Consider the following 17,402-nt stretch of genomic DNA (forward strand, 5'->3'; position numbering starts at 1 on the left):
GCATGGGATTCTTGGTTTCGGCTAAGGTCATGATCTTATGGTTCCTGGGTTCAAGCCCCACCTGGGGAGGGCAGAGCCTGCTTGGGATTCTCTCTCTCCTCTCTCTCTGCCCCTTCCCCTGCTCTCTCTCTTCTCTCTCTCAAAAAAAGAATAATAAACTTAAAAAAAAAAAAAGTTGAGGGGCGCCTGGGTGGCTCAGTCAGTTAAGTGTCCGACTTTGGTTCCGGTCGTGATCTCGCGTTTCATGAGTTCAAGCCCCGCGTCGGGCTCTGTGCTGACAGCTCAGAGCCTGGAGCCTGCTTTGGATTCTGTGTCTCCCCCTCTCTCTGCCCCTCCCCCGCTTATGCTGTCTCTCTGTTCCTCAAAAAATGAATAAATGCTAAAAATAAATAAATAAATAAATAAATAAATAAATAAATAAAGTTGATATTTTTAAAATAAACCACGCTGGGGGCATGGAGGAGAGTAGGCATCTTCATCTTCCACCCCGACAGGGCATGCCTGACTGAACACCTACAAAGTTGACTAAACTGTTTTTGGAGGTGGGATGAAGTTACCTTAAAGTGGAAGTGTGCATTAGAGTCACCCAAAGGGCTCGTTAAACTGCAGGTTGCTGTGGTTCTGGAACTTTCATTCCTGACTTGTTCCCAGGTAGCACCGGTGTGGCTGGCCTGGGACCTCGCTTTGAGAAGCTGTGGCTTGCAGGAGTTCTTGCCCACGAAAGCAGGAAAATTGAGGCAAAGGGCTGGACCCTACCTGACTCCAAAGAGGAGATGGGGAAAGTGTCCTGAAAAGAAAAGTGGAGACAAGGAGACCCCGACAGGGGCCAAGAAGGGACAGACATACGGGAAAAAGAGCTCTGCTTGCTGGGGATTTGTGTTCTGTTTGCTTTGTGGGATTTTTAAATCCTCCCCATTTCCTGAGAACTCTTCACCATGGGATCCATATTTCCCTCAGTCGGCAGGATTCGGTGGCGAGGATGACAAAATACTGAGACCTAATCCAAGGCCACAGTGACACCAGGGCAGGGAGTGCTTCAGCCACATCTGTGTTAAACCTTATTTATTTATTTAGATCCTTAGACTCCAAGGCTTCCTCTACCTGAGATGCACAATCCACATTTTTTATCGTCCTCTCAAAAGTGCACATATTTGTAATTTTGCTGCTTATACTTACTATTCTCCAGGCATATGCCAATAGAGAGTTGGATAAATGTGTGCATGCCAGCCAAAGGGCCTTTGCTCAAGGTCTAAGTTTCTTTGGGTTCCAGGAAGTTAGAGAGTCAGGTTTCAGTCCATCGGGAGTACTTGGCAAGGATCCAGCCCCCGAACCAGCCAGCCCATGGATGCAAAGAACGGCCTGGGACAGGGGCTTGGTTCTCTCTTGAGCTATTCAGATGAAGCCTGGGCATCCCCCTGTTTTGGTCAGTGGAAGGCCTTTGTTGTCCTGCCAGTTTAGAGGACCCCGGAGGTTCATTCCCAGCACTGCCCTCCCTCCTGGGCAAGGGAGTTCCTGGCCCTGGGCCCCATACTTTAGAAGGCCCTGTTCTGCCCCTCCTCAAGCCAGCTCTCCTGAGGGGGAAAGAGTCTGTGGAGCCAGGAGGGTGAACCTTACCCCTCCTTCTAGAACAGGGTTAAGGAATTTAAATACAGGCATACCTCATTTTGTTGCACTTCACTTTATCATGCTTGGCAGATGTCGCATTTTTTGACGGATTGAAGGTTTGTGGCAACCCTGATCAAGCACGTCTGTTGGCACCATTTTTCCAACAGCCTTTGCTCACTTTGCTCACTTTGCTCACTCTCTGTGTCACATTTTTGGTAATTCTTGCAGTATATCAAGCTTTGTTATTATTACGTTATGATCTGTGATCAGTGATTACGACTGGCTGAAAGCCCAGATGATGGTTAGCATTTTTTAGCAATAAGGTATTTTTAAATTAAGGTGTGTACATTTTTTTAGACTTGATGCTGTTGCACACTTACTGGACTTTCATATAGTGTAAACAAAACCATAAATTAATCTGACTTCCTTTATTGCAATATTCACGTTATTGCAGGGGTCTGGAACCAAGCCCACAATATCTCCAAGGCGTGCCTGTATGTGATCTTGAGCAGTATTGTGTCCTTCTACAGCAGGGTATCTGAGTCTTGGCGCTATTAATATTGGGTCAGATAACACTTGTTGTTGTTGTCCTGTACCTTGTAGGATGTTTAGTAGCATCCCCGGCCTCTACCCAGTAGATGCTCTAACACCCCCCTCCGCAAGCTGTGACAAGCCAAATACCACTACAAATTGCCAACTGTTCCCTGAGGGGCAAAATTGCCCCCAGTTGAGAACCACTGTTCAGAACTGTCATTAAATATGTAAGACCTTGGAATTTCTTGGCACACTAGACCTGTTTCCAGGGCTTGGACACACCAAAGATGGACTGTGCCACCATGGGTATATGTCTGAATTTAACCATAGGCCCCCTCAGTGCACCTTGAAGCCTGGGGTTGGGGAAGGAAGGAAGGACCAGGGACAGAGGACTGGCTCTCATTCTTTTGTCGCCTTCCTACATAGAACTCAAGAAGTCCAAGAATTCCATATTTGAATCTGCCTTCTGGGTCTTTATGAAGGTATATTTGTTAAGGCAGAGGATAGGGTATATTTTATTTAGCTGTTATCTTGATTTATATCATTTAAATATTTAGTGTATGGTGCCCTTGCCCCAGTCTTGTAAATGTTAGGGCAGGCCTATTCGTTTGAACCTTGGGATTCCGTGATGGCTTTGGACTCAATTCCATAATTTAGCCCCAGAGTTCGTGTGTTTCAAACTGGAGTGTGACCAGAGTACTCAGACGGGTAATTTTGAAAAGTTCAGTGTTGTATCAGGCCAGTCCGATTGAGAATCATTATCTCCAAGAAGTCCAAAGAGTCCTAAAGTAGCTGGGCTTGTCTTGAGCCCCAGAATGTGGCTGGAATTTGACAGTCAGAATAGAGCACAGGTAATCCAGAGCGACTTTGATTTTATAGGGAATGATGAAGGGGGATAGATGTCTCCGATATTACTGCAGCCTGTGTAGATGACTAAGCAGCTTGTGATGTGTCATTCTGGCATTCCTGAGAATGAAAATCAGTGTTTTGGGGACCTCTGGGGTTGAGAGGTGAGTGAGAAGGTAGACTAGAAATTCAGTCTTGCGTTTCCATTTTCCCCTTCCTCTTCTTCCTTTCCTAGGGCTCATTTTTCTACTTTTCTCTTTTATCTCATCTTTCTCTTTCCCTGAATCATTTGTATTTCTGTGACTGCAAGTAATTTCCCCCTTATATCTTCATCATTCTCGGTAAATATTTAGTTTTCTATTAATCTCCTTCATATCACACATCACAAAGGGATTATCACCAAGGCCTTTGCTAATGAAAACATATTTTTATATGAATTGTAGGAAAACGTCCGAGCTAGGGATAATCCAAAAGAAGCAAAGTAGAAAGAGAGAGGGTTTTTTTAATGCTAAGAAACAAATGCACCAACAACTAGGAAGCCCACGAGAAACCGTTAAAAGTGGTATTAGCTAGTTTTTCTGCAGCTATTAAAATGCAGATGATAGTAAATCCCCCAACCTGAAACCTATTCCCAATAAACCTTGTAAGAAGATTATATCACAGAATCATGAAGTATCGGAGGCATTTTTAAAAGTTGGAAAGTGAATAGCGTAAGAGTTAATGTAGATTGTTACGTTAGTAAGCAGGAGTGAACAGTCTGCAATTAGAAGTTTGCAAACTGTGATTGCCAGTTAGCTGGATATTTAATAATCTCATCAATAACATATGTCATATGCTTTATTTTCAGCAGTTCCAAGCTGGTCTCTGGCTCAGTCTGGCCCACAGTGTCTTCTTGGATAATTCTGTCTAGATCTTGGCTGTAAATCGAAGCTACCTGGGCCCCACATTAGAACCACCTGGGAGTTTTTTGGGTTTTTTTTAGACACTGGGCTTGTGGGGGGCAACTGGGTGGCTCAGTTGGTTGAACGTCTGACCTCAGCTCAGGTCATGATCTCTGGGTAGCTGGGTGGCTGAGTGGGTTCAACATCCAACTCGGTTTCAGCTCAGGTCGTGATATCATGGTTCATGGGTTTGAGCCCTGCACTGGCAGAGCCTGCTTCAGATTCTCCCTCCCTCTCTCTCTGCCCCTCCCCCGCTTATGCTAGCTCACTCTCAAAAATAAATAAACTTGAAAAAAAAAAAGACATTCCTTCTGGGGCACCTGGGTGGCTCAGTCGGTTAAGTGTCCAGCTTCAGCTCAGATCATGATCTCACAGTTCATGGGTTCGAGCCCCATGTCGTGCTCTGTGCTGACAGCTCAGAGCCTGGAGCTTGCTTTGGGTTCTGTGTCTCCCTCTCTCACTGCCCCTCCCCTGCTCGCGCTCTGTCTCTCTCTGTCAAAAATAAGTAAATATTAAAAAAAAAAAAATTTTTTTTTAAGAAACTAACAATGGTTTTCTTTGAGAATGGGTATTGTTTTATCACATGAGAAAAATAACACCTTTATTTGGTGAAACAAGCATAACCAGGTTTCTGTTATGTGCAGTCAAAAGCAGTTTCTAACTGATAAAGAGGAGAAGCCACCCAAGGAGTTTTAGCAGGAAGCAGCACGATTGTGTTCATATGTGAGGGTGATTCCTAGGATATCTGAGTGTGGGGACTGACCAAGGGTTGGGTGGACTGAAGGCAGAGAGGCCATTTGGGAGCCGTGATAAGGTCCTGGCCTAAGGCCATTACTGGAAAGAAAGGGGAGAGATAATGGAAATGCAACTGCTAGCCTCATTGACTATCAACGGTCAGGATGGGGGGTGGGGGGGGTGGCAAATGTAGTTTCTGGGTTCAGGCTTGGGGCACAGGGTGTGGATGGTGGTGCTATTTACCAAGGAAAGCAAGTGGAAGGATAAAGAGCCTCATTCAGGACAGGATGCATCTGGGGTGCCTGAGGAACCTTGGAAGTGCCAAGCTGGCATTGTCCACCTGGATGTGGGTCTGAACCTCAGGGTCACTTCTAAGTCCGGGCTCTATATCAAATTTAACACACATGCTATTCAGATTTATAAAGAAAATATAGTAATTTGTTCCCTCTAGGCGGATGTAATTGTCTTCATGATCCTCTACCACTTTAGGTGGGTAAGAACTGGGTGAGACTTGGATGTGCCAGTGATGTTATGTCAAGTTCATCTGGTTTAATCAGTTTAGAGCAGTGATTTGCACACCTTAGTATAAGAATTAGCTAGAAGGCTTTTTAATACCCAGGTTGTAGGTCCCCACCCCCGAAAGTTTTTATTTATTTTTATTTTTTAATTATTTTTCTAAATGTTTATTTTTGAGAGAGAGACAGAGTGTGAGTGGGGGAGGAGCAGAGAGAGAGGGAGACACAGAATCCGAAGCAGGCTCCAGGCCCTGAGCGGTCCGCACAGAGCCCGATGCGGGGTTCGAACTCACAAACCGCGAGATCATGACCCAAGCTGAAGTTGGATGCTTACCGACTGAGCCACCCAGGCGCCACCCCCCGCCCCGAAACTTTTTAAAAAGAAATACCTTGATTAAAATATAATTTATATACTATAAAAAAATCACCCATTATAAGTGTACACTTCAGTGATTTCTTTCTTTTTTTTAAAGTAAATTTGCATAGTTGGCAATCATTACCAAAATTCAGTTTTAAAACTTCTCTGTCAGCCCAATAAGTTTCCTCCTGCTGGTTTTTGCTTAATCCCTTCTCCCATCCCAAGCCCTAGGCAACCACTGATCTGCCTTTTTCTCTATAAATTTGCCTTTTCTGGACATTTTTTGTAAATGGAACCATACAACATGTAGTCTTCTGCATCTGACTTCTTTCTTTTTTTTTTTTTAATTTTTTTTAATGTTTGTTTACTTTTGAGAGAGAAAGAGAGAGAGCACAAGCAGGAGAGGGACAGAGAGAGAGGGAGACACAGATCTGAAGCAGCCTCCATCCAGGCTCTGAGCTTTTAGCACAGAGCCCAATGCAGGGCTCGAACCTGCTAACCGTGAGATCGTGACCTGAGCCAAAGTCAGATGCTTAACGAACTAAACCACCCAGGCGCCCGAGTGTTTTCACTTAGTATAATGTTTTAGAGCTTAATCTGTGTTGTAGCATGTATCAGTAGTTCATTCCTTTTTATGTCTAAATGGTATTTTATTATATGTATATACTACAAATTGTTTTTCCACTCACAAGTTGATGGACATTGGATTTGTTGTGGGTTGAATTGTGACCCCTCCAAAATTCATACATTGAAGTCTAACCTCCCTTACATTGGAATGTGATCTTATTTGGAAATAGGGTTTTGTAGATTGCTGATCTAGTGACTCTTTAATCACTATGAAATATCCCTCTAACATCTTATTTAGCTGATGTCCATATAATAGCCGCTTCAACTTTCTTATCATTATTATTTTCATGATATATCTTTTTTCATTTTTTTACTTTCAGACTATTTGTGTCTCTGAATCTAAATGTGTCTCTTGCAGAGAGCATGTATTTGGATCTTGCTTTTTTTTATCCAATCTGAATATCTCCACTTTTTGATTGGGATGTTTAGGCCATTCACATTTTTAAAATTTTTATTATTTTTTAATGTTTATTTATTTTTGAGAGAGAGAGAGAGAGATAAAGCATGAGCAGGAGAGGGGCAGAGACAGAGGGAGACACAGAATCCGAAGCAGTCTCCAGACTCTGAGCTGTCAACATAGAGCTCAACATGGGACTCAAACTCATGAAGGGCGAGATCATGACCTGAGCTGAAGTCGGACATCCAACCGACTGAGCCATCCAGGCACCCCTAGGCCATTCACATTTAATATAATTAATAATATGTTTGGATTTACATTTGCTATTTTGCTATTTGTCTTCTATATGTCTTCTTCTTTGCTTCTCTGTTCCTCTTTTATTGCTTTCTTTTGTGCTAAATATTTTTTGGTATAGCATTGAAATTCCTCTTAACTTTTTTTTACTATTTTAAAATGAATTTTCTTAGTAGTTGCTCTACAGATTACAGCATCTAAACTTACCAAATCTAGTTGAGATTAACACAAATTTACTTCTGGCAAAATATAGAAACTTTACCGCAGTATAGCTCAGTTCTCTTCCCCTTCTCATGTATTACTATTGTTGTATGTATTACATTTATACGTGGTATGAACCCAACAATACAGTGCTATGAGTGTTGCTTTACGTAATCTTATATCTTGTAAAGAAATGAAGAGGAGAAATGAGGAAATAATGTTTAAAAAGTCTTTTATATTAACCCACATATTTACCATTTCCAGTGCTTTTTATTTTTCCCTGTGCATCTAATTGCCATCTGATGTCACTTCCTTTCAGTCTGAAAGACTTCCTGTAATACTTCCTGAAAGGCAAGGCTGCCGTCTCTTCCACTGACAGTGTCACTGGACGTGGGCATCATGTCCCCTACACTAACTCCCCTGGGCCCCCCTCAACCACAGCAGCATGGCTGCCAGCCGTCACGGCCTGTCCCGCCCCGGCAGAGCCTTCACACCCACTGGGCTGGCGGGCATAGAAGCAGTCCCAGGCCAGAATGCCTTGGACATCCTCTGTTCTGACCCACAGGTCAACAGTTTTCAAGCATAAACACTTCTCAGATGGTCGTATGCCTCTGGCCCATTTCCGGAGCACTGAAATTGTCATTCTTGTCAATTTTGTCTCGCTTTATAGTTGCATTCTGGGGAGAGGATTTGCTGACCTTTTCACTTGGCCATAGCCAGAAGTCACCTTCCTCTCCTTGTGTTTATGATCCATTAGACCTGGGTGTAGCTAGAGAATTTACATTTAGTGTATTCTCAGGTAATGCTGGTTGTCCCAGAGAGCACACTTTTGAAAACCACTGCTTTATTTATTTATTTTTTTTACCAATTTGATTTGATTTGATTTTTTTAGTGTTTATTTATTTTGAGAGAGAGAGAGAGCGCGCGCGCACACACATAGGCAGGGGGTGGGGCATAGAGAGAGGGAGAGAATCTCAAGCAGGCTCTGCATTGTCAGTGCTGCCCCGCACAGGGCTCCATCTCGTGAACCGTGAGATCATGACCTGAGCCAAAATCAAGGGCCGGATGCTCAACCGACTGAGCCACCCAGGCGCCCCCAGAAAACTACTGTTTTAGATTAACTCAGTGCTTTTTAGACACTAAAGCAACTTTCTCATGAACTTGTTATGAGCATGCATAAAACTTTATTTAAATTTGCTATAGAAGAGCAAGGCATGGAATAAAGCCAGTTCAGAGATTTCTTTTGGTAAAAACTTTTGATAGAAGTAAGGAGACCAGAGGCACCTGGGTGGCTCAGTTGGTTCAGCGTCAGACTCTTGATTTTGGCTCAGGTCATGATCTCACAGTCGTGAGATTGAGCCTAATGTCCCCCCCCCACACACACAACCTTTGCACTGGGCAATGAACCCGCTTAAGGTTCTCTCTTTCCCCCCTCTGCCCTCTGTTCGTGTGCATGCGCTGTCTCTCAAAAAAATGAAAAAAGTAAGCTAATATTGTTAACGTTAGGTTCAAAAAGGACTGTCAGGTGAACGATTGTCTATTCAGTATCAGCCTGATGGTTAGCGCTTCAGGTGATTCATAACAAGACAGTGCAGGTAAATCTAACTGCCCACAGAGGCTCTTAATCTCATCAGAGTCTACGAGAAAATTGCTTAATTATTTTCTCATAAATGCTAGTCACTTTCCGAGGAGGTTATTAATTATCCCAAACCCCACACTTCTCCATCTGGAGAAGCCTGCCTTCCTCAGACTGTGGACAGTCTCCTGTCTCACTGGTAGATGCTGAGTTTCCCTCCATTCCTGAGAGTGCGCTCCAGGATCGACTCTGGGCACCAGTGGAGGAGGGCACCTTCTATCCATGTGATGTCATCAGGGTCCTTGTTGGTTTCTGCCGCGGAGCAGCTGGTCCAGTATGGTTCTGGACTGGGTGACAGCTGTGGTGTCACTGGTCCCACCTGTGGTTCCAACCATTTGCCTCATCACCAGGTCCCTACTTCTTTGCCCTGCCCCCAGTCTTCTGCTGGCCTACCGGTTGATTTGGCCTCTTTGTATTCCGACACTGGGGCCCACAGAAACCTCAGGTGCCGTAGGGACCAGGCATAGGCCACGTGAAGCTCTTCAGACCTCCCTCTCCTGACATTTCCCTCCATACCCGGCTGCACCCGCCTGGTGCCAAGTTGAAATGTCTCCTCACATGGACCTTCTCCAAGACCTTTGATCTTCTTCCGCCCGCTATTGTATGCATGCCACTAACCCTCTTAAAGTCCTCAAGATCTTCCATGTCTCTCTCTGTGTTTCTGCCTCAGCCCTCAGAACTAGGGAGAGAGGAAGTACTTGTTGCCTCTGCAGCTCTCTTTTTCCCTCACTTCCCACAATATTGAGGAAAAAGTGTTTCACTTTCTCCACCTGAGAGGGCCTCAAATTTTCTGTGCGTCAGAACCCTCTGGAGAGCTTGTTAAAGAACAGATGACTCAGCCCCACCCCTCAGCGTTTCTGATCCAGCAGGTCCAAGATGGGGCCTGAGAATGTGCATTTCTAATGGGCCGCCAGGACCTGCTGCTGCTGCTGGTCTGCTAGCCACACTTTATTTGGTTATTCTAATTTTGCATGTTAAATACAATTAAAGGAACTAAATATCGTCAGACTGCCATGAGTCTTGATTCAGACAAAACACACACTGAGTACCTAAGGTCTGTAGAATATGTTTGGTTTTACCAAACTATTACCAAAAATGATAGTAATTTTTTTTAAAGATTTTATTATTTTTTAAGAAAACTTTTTTAATGTTTATTTATTCTTGACAGATAGAGGATGAGCAGGGGAGAGCCAGAGAGAGAGGGAGACCCAGAATCTGAAGCAGACGCCAGGCTCTGAGCTGTCAGCCCAGAGCCCGACGCGGGGCTCAAACCCACAAACTGTGAGATCATGACCTGAGCCAAAGACGCTTAACTGACCGAGCCACCCAGATGCCCCTAAGATTTTATTTTTAAGTAACCTCTATACATGGGGCTCAAACCCACAACCCCCAGACCAAGAGTCACATGCTCCACCGACTGAGCCAGCCAGGTGCCCCCCTTCAAAATAACAGTTACCTTCCTTCATATGCCACTTGATCAGGGCTCTTTTCCCCCTTACAGTTTTCTCATAACATGTGCTTTCTGTTAACCTTTCAGTGTCTTATAGTACAGGGCTTCGAGGCACATTAATTCTAGGGGTGCCTGGGTGGCTCAGTCAGTTAAGCATCCAACTTCGACTTAGGTCATGATCTCATGATTTGTGAGTTCAAGCCCCACATCGGACTCTGTGCTGACAGCTCAGAGTCTGGAACCTGCTTCATATTCTCTTTCTCTCTCTCTCTCTCTCTCTCTCTCTCTCTCTGCCCCTCCCCTGCTCACACTCTGTCTCTCTTTCTCAAAAATAAATAAATGTCAAAAAAATTTAAAAAAGAAAAGTAAGGAGGTCAGCTCCGCTTCTGGGCATAAACCCAAAAGAATTGAAAGCAGCTCATGAACAGGTAGTTATTTGTATACCCATGTTTCTTTAGCAGCCTTATTTGAAATAACCACAAGGTGGAAGCAACCCAAGTGTCCCTGGACAAATGGGTAAACAAAATGTGGTACAGAGATGCAGTGGAATATTACTCAGCCTTAAACAGGAAGGAGGGAAATCCTTACACTTGCTACAACAGGAATGAACCATGAGGTTACCTTCCATTATGCTGAATGATAGAAGCCAGACACAAAAGGACAAACACTGTGTGATTCCATTTGTATGAGGGACCCAGAGGAGGCCACAGACAACAGAAAGTAGAATGGTGGGTGCCAGGGGCTGGGGGAGGGGAGAATGGGGGGGTTGTTGTTCAATGGGGATAGAGTTTCAGTTTCGCAAGACGAAAAAAGATCTGGAGGTAGATGGTGGTGATGGTTGCAGAAATATGAATGTACTAGGTACCACTGAACTGTGTACTTAAAAATGGTTATGAGGGGCGCCTGGGTGGCTCAGTCGGTTAAGCGTCCGACTTCGGCTCAGGTCATGATCTCGCGGTCCGTGAGTTTGAGCCCCACGTCGGGCTCTGTGCTGACCGCTCGGAGCCTGGAGCCTGTTTCGGATTCTGTGTCTCCCTCTCTCTCTGACCCTGCCCCCTTCATGCTCTGTCTCTGTCTCAAAAATAAATAAACGTTAAAAAAGGGTTATGGTAGTAAATTTTTTGTTATGTGTATTTTATCGCAATTAAAAACAAGTAAGTGAAGGAACAGGGAAGAGTGAAGAGGGGTCATTTTTGCCTTGTTTCACACCAGGGAATTTCACACGCGAGGGCCTGCCCAGGATCGTGGCCCCTGTGAGTGATGTGCACTCACTCCTTTCTTCCTGGGCCCCACCTCCAACCCACTGGCCATAAGAAGTCTTCCTGGAAATCAGAAATGGCCCCTTTTCTAGAAGAGTACTGCTTAAAGATGAAAAATTGGTCATTCACTGGGTTCTTGTGTTGTGAGGTCTGTTTTATTTTTGTTGTTGAAGGGAAGCGCAGGAACACGTGTTTGTTTTAGAGCCATCGGTGATAGCCACTGACCCCTTGCACTGCCCACTTCCCAACTTAAAGCTCTTTAGTTTGCAGTGAGAGTAGCAAGAAAGCAAACGTTAAGCCAGGCACTCGCCACCCCCCCCCCCCCGCTGCCACCAGCTCTCCACCCCCAAGAAGGAAGGTTTACTCATTCCTGTAATTTACTTTTCATGTTTGCATTTCACCGTGTCCTCCCCCATTAGAATGTGAGCTGTCATGAGTGCAGAGACTTGTTTGTTTTACTGGCCAGTGTGTTCCAAATGCCTGGATCAATCAATAAGCATTTGAGAATGAATGACTTCTATCTCTACTCCCGATAGCTGATGGGGTATGAGAACTCAAGGCCTCATGTGGGGACTGGGGACTTGTCCTCACCCCCGCCCCCTTTGTCCAGCAAGCCAAAGCCCTCGGGTCCAAAGATCTCAGATAGGACTGAGGAGAAGGAGAGCTGGCCAGGAGGCCCCACTTAGGCATTAAGTCCAAAACTTCACCTAGCAGCCCTGGGAGAGGGAGCCAGAAACAGGGTTGGGAGGGAAGGGAAGGACTTTTACCTGTATAGCCTTTTGGGCCATTTGACTTTGCCATGTTCATGTACTGTGTTAATTTTTCCAAAAATATTATAGTTTTTTTTTAAATGCTTAACTATTAAAAATACTACGAAGCAAATTTTTAGGATATAAGATTCACCTTTGGTTGGAGCACCAGGGTGGCTCAGTCAGTTAATCAGACTCTTGATTTCCACTCAGGTCAGGATCTCATGGTTCGTGAGTTTGAGCCCCACTACGCTGACAGTGTGGAGCCTGCTTGGGATCCTCTCTCTCCCTCTCTGCCCCTCCCCTGCTCACCCTCTGTCTCTCATTCTCACTCTCAAAATAAATAAATAGGCATTAAAAAAAAAATTCACCTTTGGTTGGGACTTAAAAACAAGCCAGCCAGCCCTAAATTGAGTTGCTTGTGTTAAGTCCCACATCACCAAACCGAGAATTAACTGAACTACAGTTTTGGCTCTCCCAGAAATGGAATCTCAAACCAGTCAGTCAGGAATTAGCAATAGTTAGGTGTTCTGCCTGAGAGACTCCCTGCCGTCCCCAAAGAAAAGTAACCTTTCAGTAACCAACCCACTTTTTTGCCCAGTATAATTCCCTTGTTCCTGTTCCCTTCTGCCTATAAAAGTCTTTCGTTTTCAGCTAGGAGCTCCTTGGGGCTCCTATCTGTTAGATTGGGTGCTGTCTGATTGCGGTCGATTTTTGCTCCAAGTCTTAAAATGTTTAATATGCTTCAGTTTACTTTCAACAAGACTGAGGTAAGTTTTTCAGTTTTCAGAGAGTCTTTTCCTTTAGAATTAGAAATAACTGAAAGCCAGCTCACAGGAGTGTCCTTCTTCAACCTTGACCTTGCCTGTCTTACTCATCATGAAACCACTAGTGCCAGCATAGCACTGGCACAGAGCGAACTCTTAATAAATATTTGATGGATCAATCAATTGGTATCAAAAGAAGATGCAGGCTGCTTATGTTCCTCAAGTCCGCATTTCGCTAAGGAAAGGATATTTGTGTCCAGTGTGATACTGTGCTGAAATATATATGTGATCTTTTTCCATGTCTGGCACAGAGCTCCTTTAAAAAGCCCTTGCAATTCCATAAGTGATAAGAGCATTAGCGAGGTGACTTTTGAAAGCACCTAAGGATGGAAACCGGTTGCCTTGAGAACCAACCGTGTGCCTCAAGGGTCAGAACTTAATTTCGCCTCCCCTGCCCTACACAAGGTGGGGGGGGGGAGGGCTGGAGGTTGGATCTCACCAGTGGCCAGTGGTTTAATCAGTCAGACCTATCCAGCGAGATCTCCACAAGATCCCAAAAGGACTGGTGTACAGAGCTTGTGGGTGGGTGAACATGTGGAGATTTAGGGAGAGTGGCACCCCGGGAGAGGGCATGGGAGCTCTCCACCCTTTCCCCCCTTTGCCCTATGCATCTCTTCTAGCTGGCTGTTCCTGAGGCATATCTTCTTTTGATAATAAACCAGTAATCTAGCAAGCGACATGTTCCTCTTCAGTTCTGTGAGCCGCTCTAACAAATTAATCAAGCCCAAGGAGGGGGCCATTAGAACCTCGGATCTACAGCTGGCTGGTCAGAAGCACAGGTGATAAATTGGGCTTATGATAAGCTTCTGAGGTGGAGGGGTGGTGAGACCATTCTTGCAGGACTGAGACCTCAACCTGTGGAATCTGATGCTTTCTCTGGGTAGATGGTGGCAGAATTGAGTTGAACTGTAGGACACCTAGCTGGTGTCCGGATACTTGTTGAACGGTGTGGGGAGCCCCTCCCCCAACACACGCACATTAGGATTGGTACTAGAATCATTTTACACAGAAATCAGCAGAGTATATAATATTTATTGTTCATTAGTTGAGATGACAGATGAGAACCTTAGATTTTAAGTTGGGCCAAGATGCCCAGACTCTTAAAACTGGAGAAAGATGGAAGGTATCTGAGCAGTCAGGGAAGCCCAAAATGCTGGTTGATTTCCCTTAGAGCGTCTAGAATGGCCCACATGAAGGGAAGTCACATTTCGATCATGTCACGTTCATATTGAAGGAGCTGACCATGAAATGATCATTGGGACAGATTCCGTCTCTGGAGTCAATCCACCAACTGCAGATTTGGAGAACTGTAGCAGACCCCTGTCCGGGAATAACAACTGATGCTCCAAACCAAGAATATAAGTGACATGTGACAAGACCCTGACATTCTTTTTTTTTTTTTTTTTTTTTTTTTGATGTTTATTTATTTTTGAAAGAGAGAAAGTGTGTGTGTGCATGAGCAGGGGAGGGGCAGATTGAGGGAGACAGAGAATCCAAAGCGGGCTCTGCACTGACAGCAGAAAGCCCGCTGTGGGGCTTGAACTCACAAACCATGAGATCACGACCTGAGCTGAAATCAAGAGTTGGCTGCTCAAATGACTGAGCCACCCAGGTGCCCCAAGAACCTGACATTCTTAAGAGAGGTGTAGGGACCTCCCCTCGTAACTTGCTAAGAGGTGGCCGGACCAGTTTTTGACCTGGAACCATCGCCTCCTATGGGCTCTATTGGAAGAAGGGAGTGATCTGTCAGCCAGATCAGAGTGAACATTTCTTTGAAGAGCATGTTGGCTTGTGGGCGGGAGGGTGATTTTCCACTGCCACCCCCCAAACTCCAGGCAAGTAATGCCTAGAGTGCAGGGGTTGCCTGCCTGCAGAGGAGAAAGACCCAATACCAGGCCAAGCTGGAGAAGGTTCAGGGAGTGGCTGGGGGTGGGGGGCGGGGCAGGAGTTGTGGGATGAAGAGGAGTTGGGGAATGGAGGAGGACTTTGCTTTTTCACTTTTACTCGCTGTTCTGCTTAATTTTGTTTTTAAAGATTTCATTAAGTAATCTCTACACCCGGCATGGGGCTGGGACTTACAACCCATGAGATCAGGAATTGCATGTTCCACCAACTGAGCCGGCCAGGCATGCCCTGGTTAATTTTTAATTGTTCAAAAGCTGGGTATATTTATTGGTTGCTTGGCAGCACATATACTAAAATCGGGACTATATGAAGAAGATTAATATAATCCCTACACAAGGATGACATAAAAATTTGTGAAGCAGATTTGATCATTATGAGTAATGTATAGAATCATTGAGTCATTATATTGTATACCTGAAATTAATACAACACTTCATATTAACTATACTTGAATAAAAAATAAAAAGACTGAGTATAGAGACAGCCCATGTTCCTGGATAGGAAAATATTATAAAGATATCAATTCTCAAATTATTTTATATTTTTAATGCAATTCTAATGAGAATTCCAATGGTTTTCTTTTTTGGCAGAGTGCTTACAAAAGATTTGAAAACTTGTTGGGAAGAATAAATTGGTGAGAATGATTTAGCAAATTAGAAAAAAAAGCTGTTTATACTTATATTTAATTTGTTTAAAAGCCACTTTGGCCCCTGTCTTAGGAGAGTGACTCTCAGGGATGTTAAATGCTTCCCCAGTTCTTTTTTTTTTTTGGCTTTTTAAGTTTCCGTTTTAATTCCAGTTAGTTAAGGGGCACCTGGCTGGGTCCAACAGTAAAGCATATGACTCTTGATCTCAGGGTCATGATTTCAAGTCCCACGTTGGGCATAGAGCTTACTTAAAAGATATAACAATAATAATACTTTCAGTTAAAATACAATATTGTATTTCAGGTATGCAGTATAACGAATGCTTCCCCAGTTCTCACGCGCCTAAAATCACCTAGAGATCTGGTTAATAATGCAAGCTCTGAATCAGCAGATCTAGGGTGGAGCCTGAAATTGTGCATTGCCACCAAGCTCCCAAGTATCCTTCTACTGCTGGCACACGGACCACACTTTGAGTAGCAAGGGTTAAGCAACTTGCCCAAGGCTACCCAAGCAGGACTGGAATTCTGATCTACTGTGTCCCAAAACAAGATGGGCTTACTTTTGCCTTTTTCTTTCAGTTTATGTTGACAATCCCTAGAAATCCGAACCTTACACATGGTCACAAGCCACCTGCATTGCCTGTTTTGCTGGCTGTTTCCATGTTGGTGTGGGGAAATGATGTGTTTTAAAACAATTACAAATGGTGCTGTTAAATCGCAGCCTTCAGTAGAATTATGTTTCCCCATAAGCAGTTATATAACCAGTTATGTAACAGCAGCGTGAGATAGTGCCCTTTGGCCTTTGCCAGGAGTTTGCTGGAAGAGAGCCCACCACATTGTACAGACATTCCTTACTCCTTTCTTAGACCCTGACCCTAACCCTGTCCCTGGGGCTGCCAAAGGGAACCCTACTTATCCCTCTGAGCAGTCCTCCTGGGCCACCCCAAGGGCTGGGCACTGCCCTTTGTGGTCCCTTGTGCCGGGCCATCGCATCTAGCCCTCCTGACCTCCCTGAGTGCGAGAGTTCATTATACCCCTTTTACAAAGGAGGAGACTGAGGCTCCAACTCATTAAGTTTCTGCCTAAAGTCACACACTCAGAATTCAAAGATTTATCCATCTGATGCCAGCGTCCCTGCTCATTACCACTTCAGTATGCTGAAAATAATGCAGGTCCCCACTGGGGCAAATCTGGTAGGAAGACCCTGGAGACTTTTTGGTGGGTTTCAGTAGAGCAGCCCACAGCCCTGTTCTTTAACCTGCCTCTCCCCCTCTTGGAGAGAACTGTAGCTTTCTTAATTTCCCTACAAACTTCTCTTTCACTCATTCCACAAGGTGTAGAAGCCATGTTTCAGTCAGTTCAGTTCACCCTAGTTGATTCCACATCTTCCGGGGCAAGTCAGGGCTGGTTCATCAAGTCAAGGTTTTTTCCCTTTTCTTTCCCCACAGAAGCTCTTAACATTGCTGGCCCATTCTTGTCTTTCAAGCCTTTATTTCAATGTCACCTTTTTTTTTTTTTAATTTTTATTTATTTTAAGTAATCTCTATAACCAATGTGGGCCTCGAACTTATGACCCTGAGATCAAGAGTTGCGTGTTCTTCTGACTGAGCCAGCCAGGTGCCCCTCAGTGTCACCTTCTTAGACCATTCCTGATCATGGGAAAACCACCCACCCATTCTCTACCAAACACTATTTTACTCACCTGTAAGCAATGGTCACCCGCTGGTATTTTTCTGGTTTGTTTTTATCATTTGTGTTTCCCCATCATCACTCCCATCGATGCTTGGCATTAATAGATGCTCAGTTAATACTTGTTAATCAATAAGTAAAGTATCCCTGGGAGGAAAGTTCTGGTTCCTTTGCGGGAATGAGACAGG

General features: G+C 44.5%; 1 long non-coding RNA gene and 1 other non-coding gene across 2 annotated transcripts in view; both read left to right on the top strand.

Annotated features, from left to right (window-relative positions):
• The window catches only part of LOC109249685 (uncharacterized), a 73,940-nt gene that overhangs the window by 932 nt on the left and 55,606 nt on the right, over positions 1–17,402 (top strand). The window lies entirely within an intron of this gene.
• On the top strand, positions 15,151–15,252 carry LOC128777479 (U6 spliceosomal RNA). The gene has a single exon (XR_008422734.1). It is a non-coding gene; the product is annotated as a U6 spliceosomal RNA (small nuclear RNA).

The sequence above is a fragment of the Panthera pardus genome, unplaced genomic scaffold (assembly GCF_024362965.1).
Source record: "Panthera pardus isolate Hobbes unplaced genomic scaffold, ASM2436296v1 HiC_scaffold_16, whole genome shotgun sequence".
Lineage (NCBI taxonomy): Eukaryota > Metazoa > Chordata > Mammalia > Carnivora > Felidae > Panthera > Panthera pardus.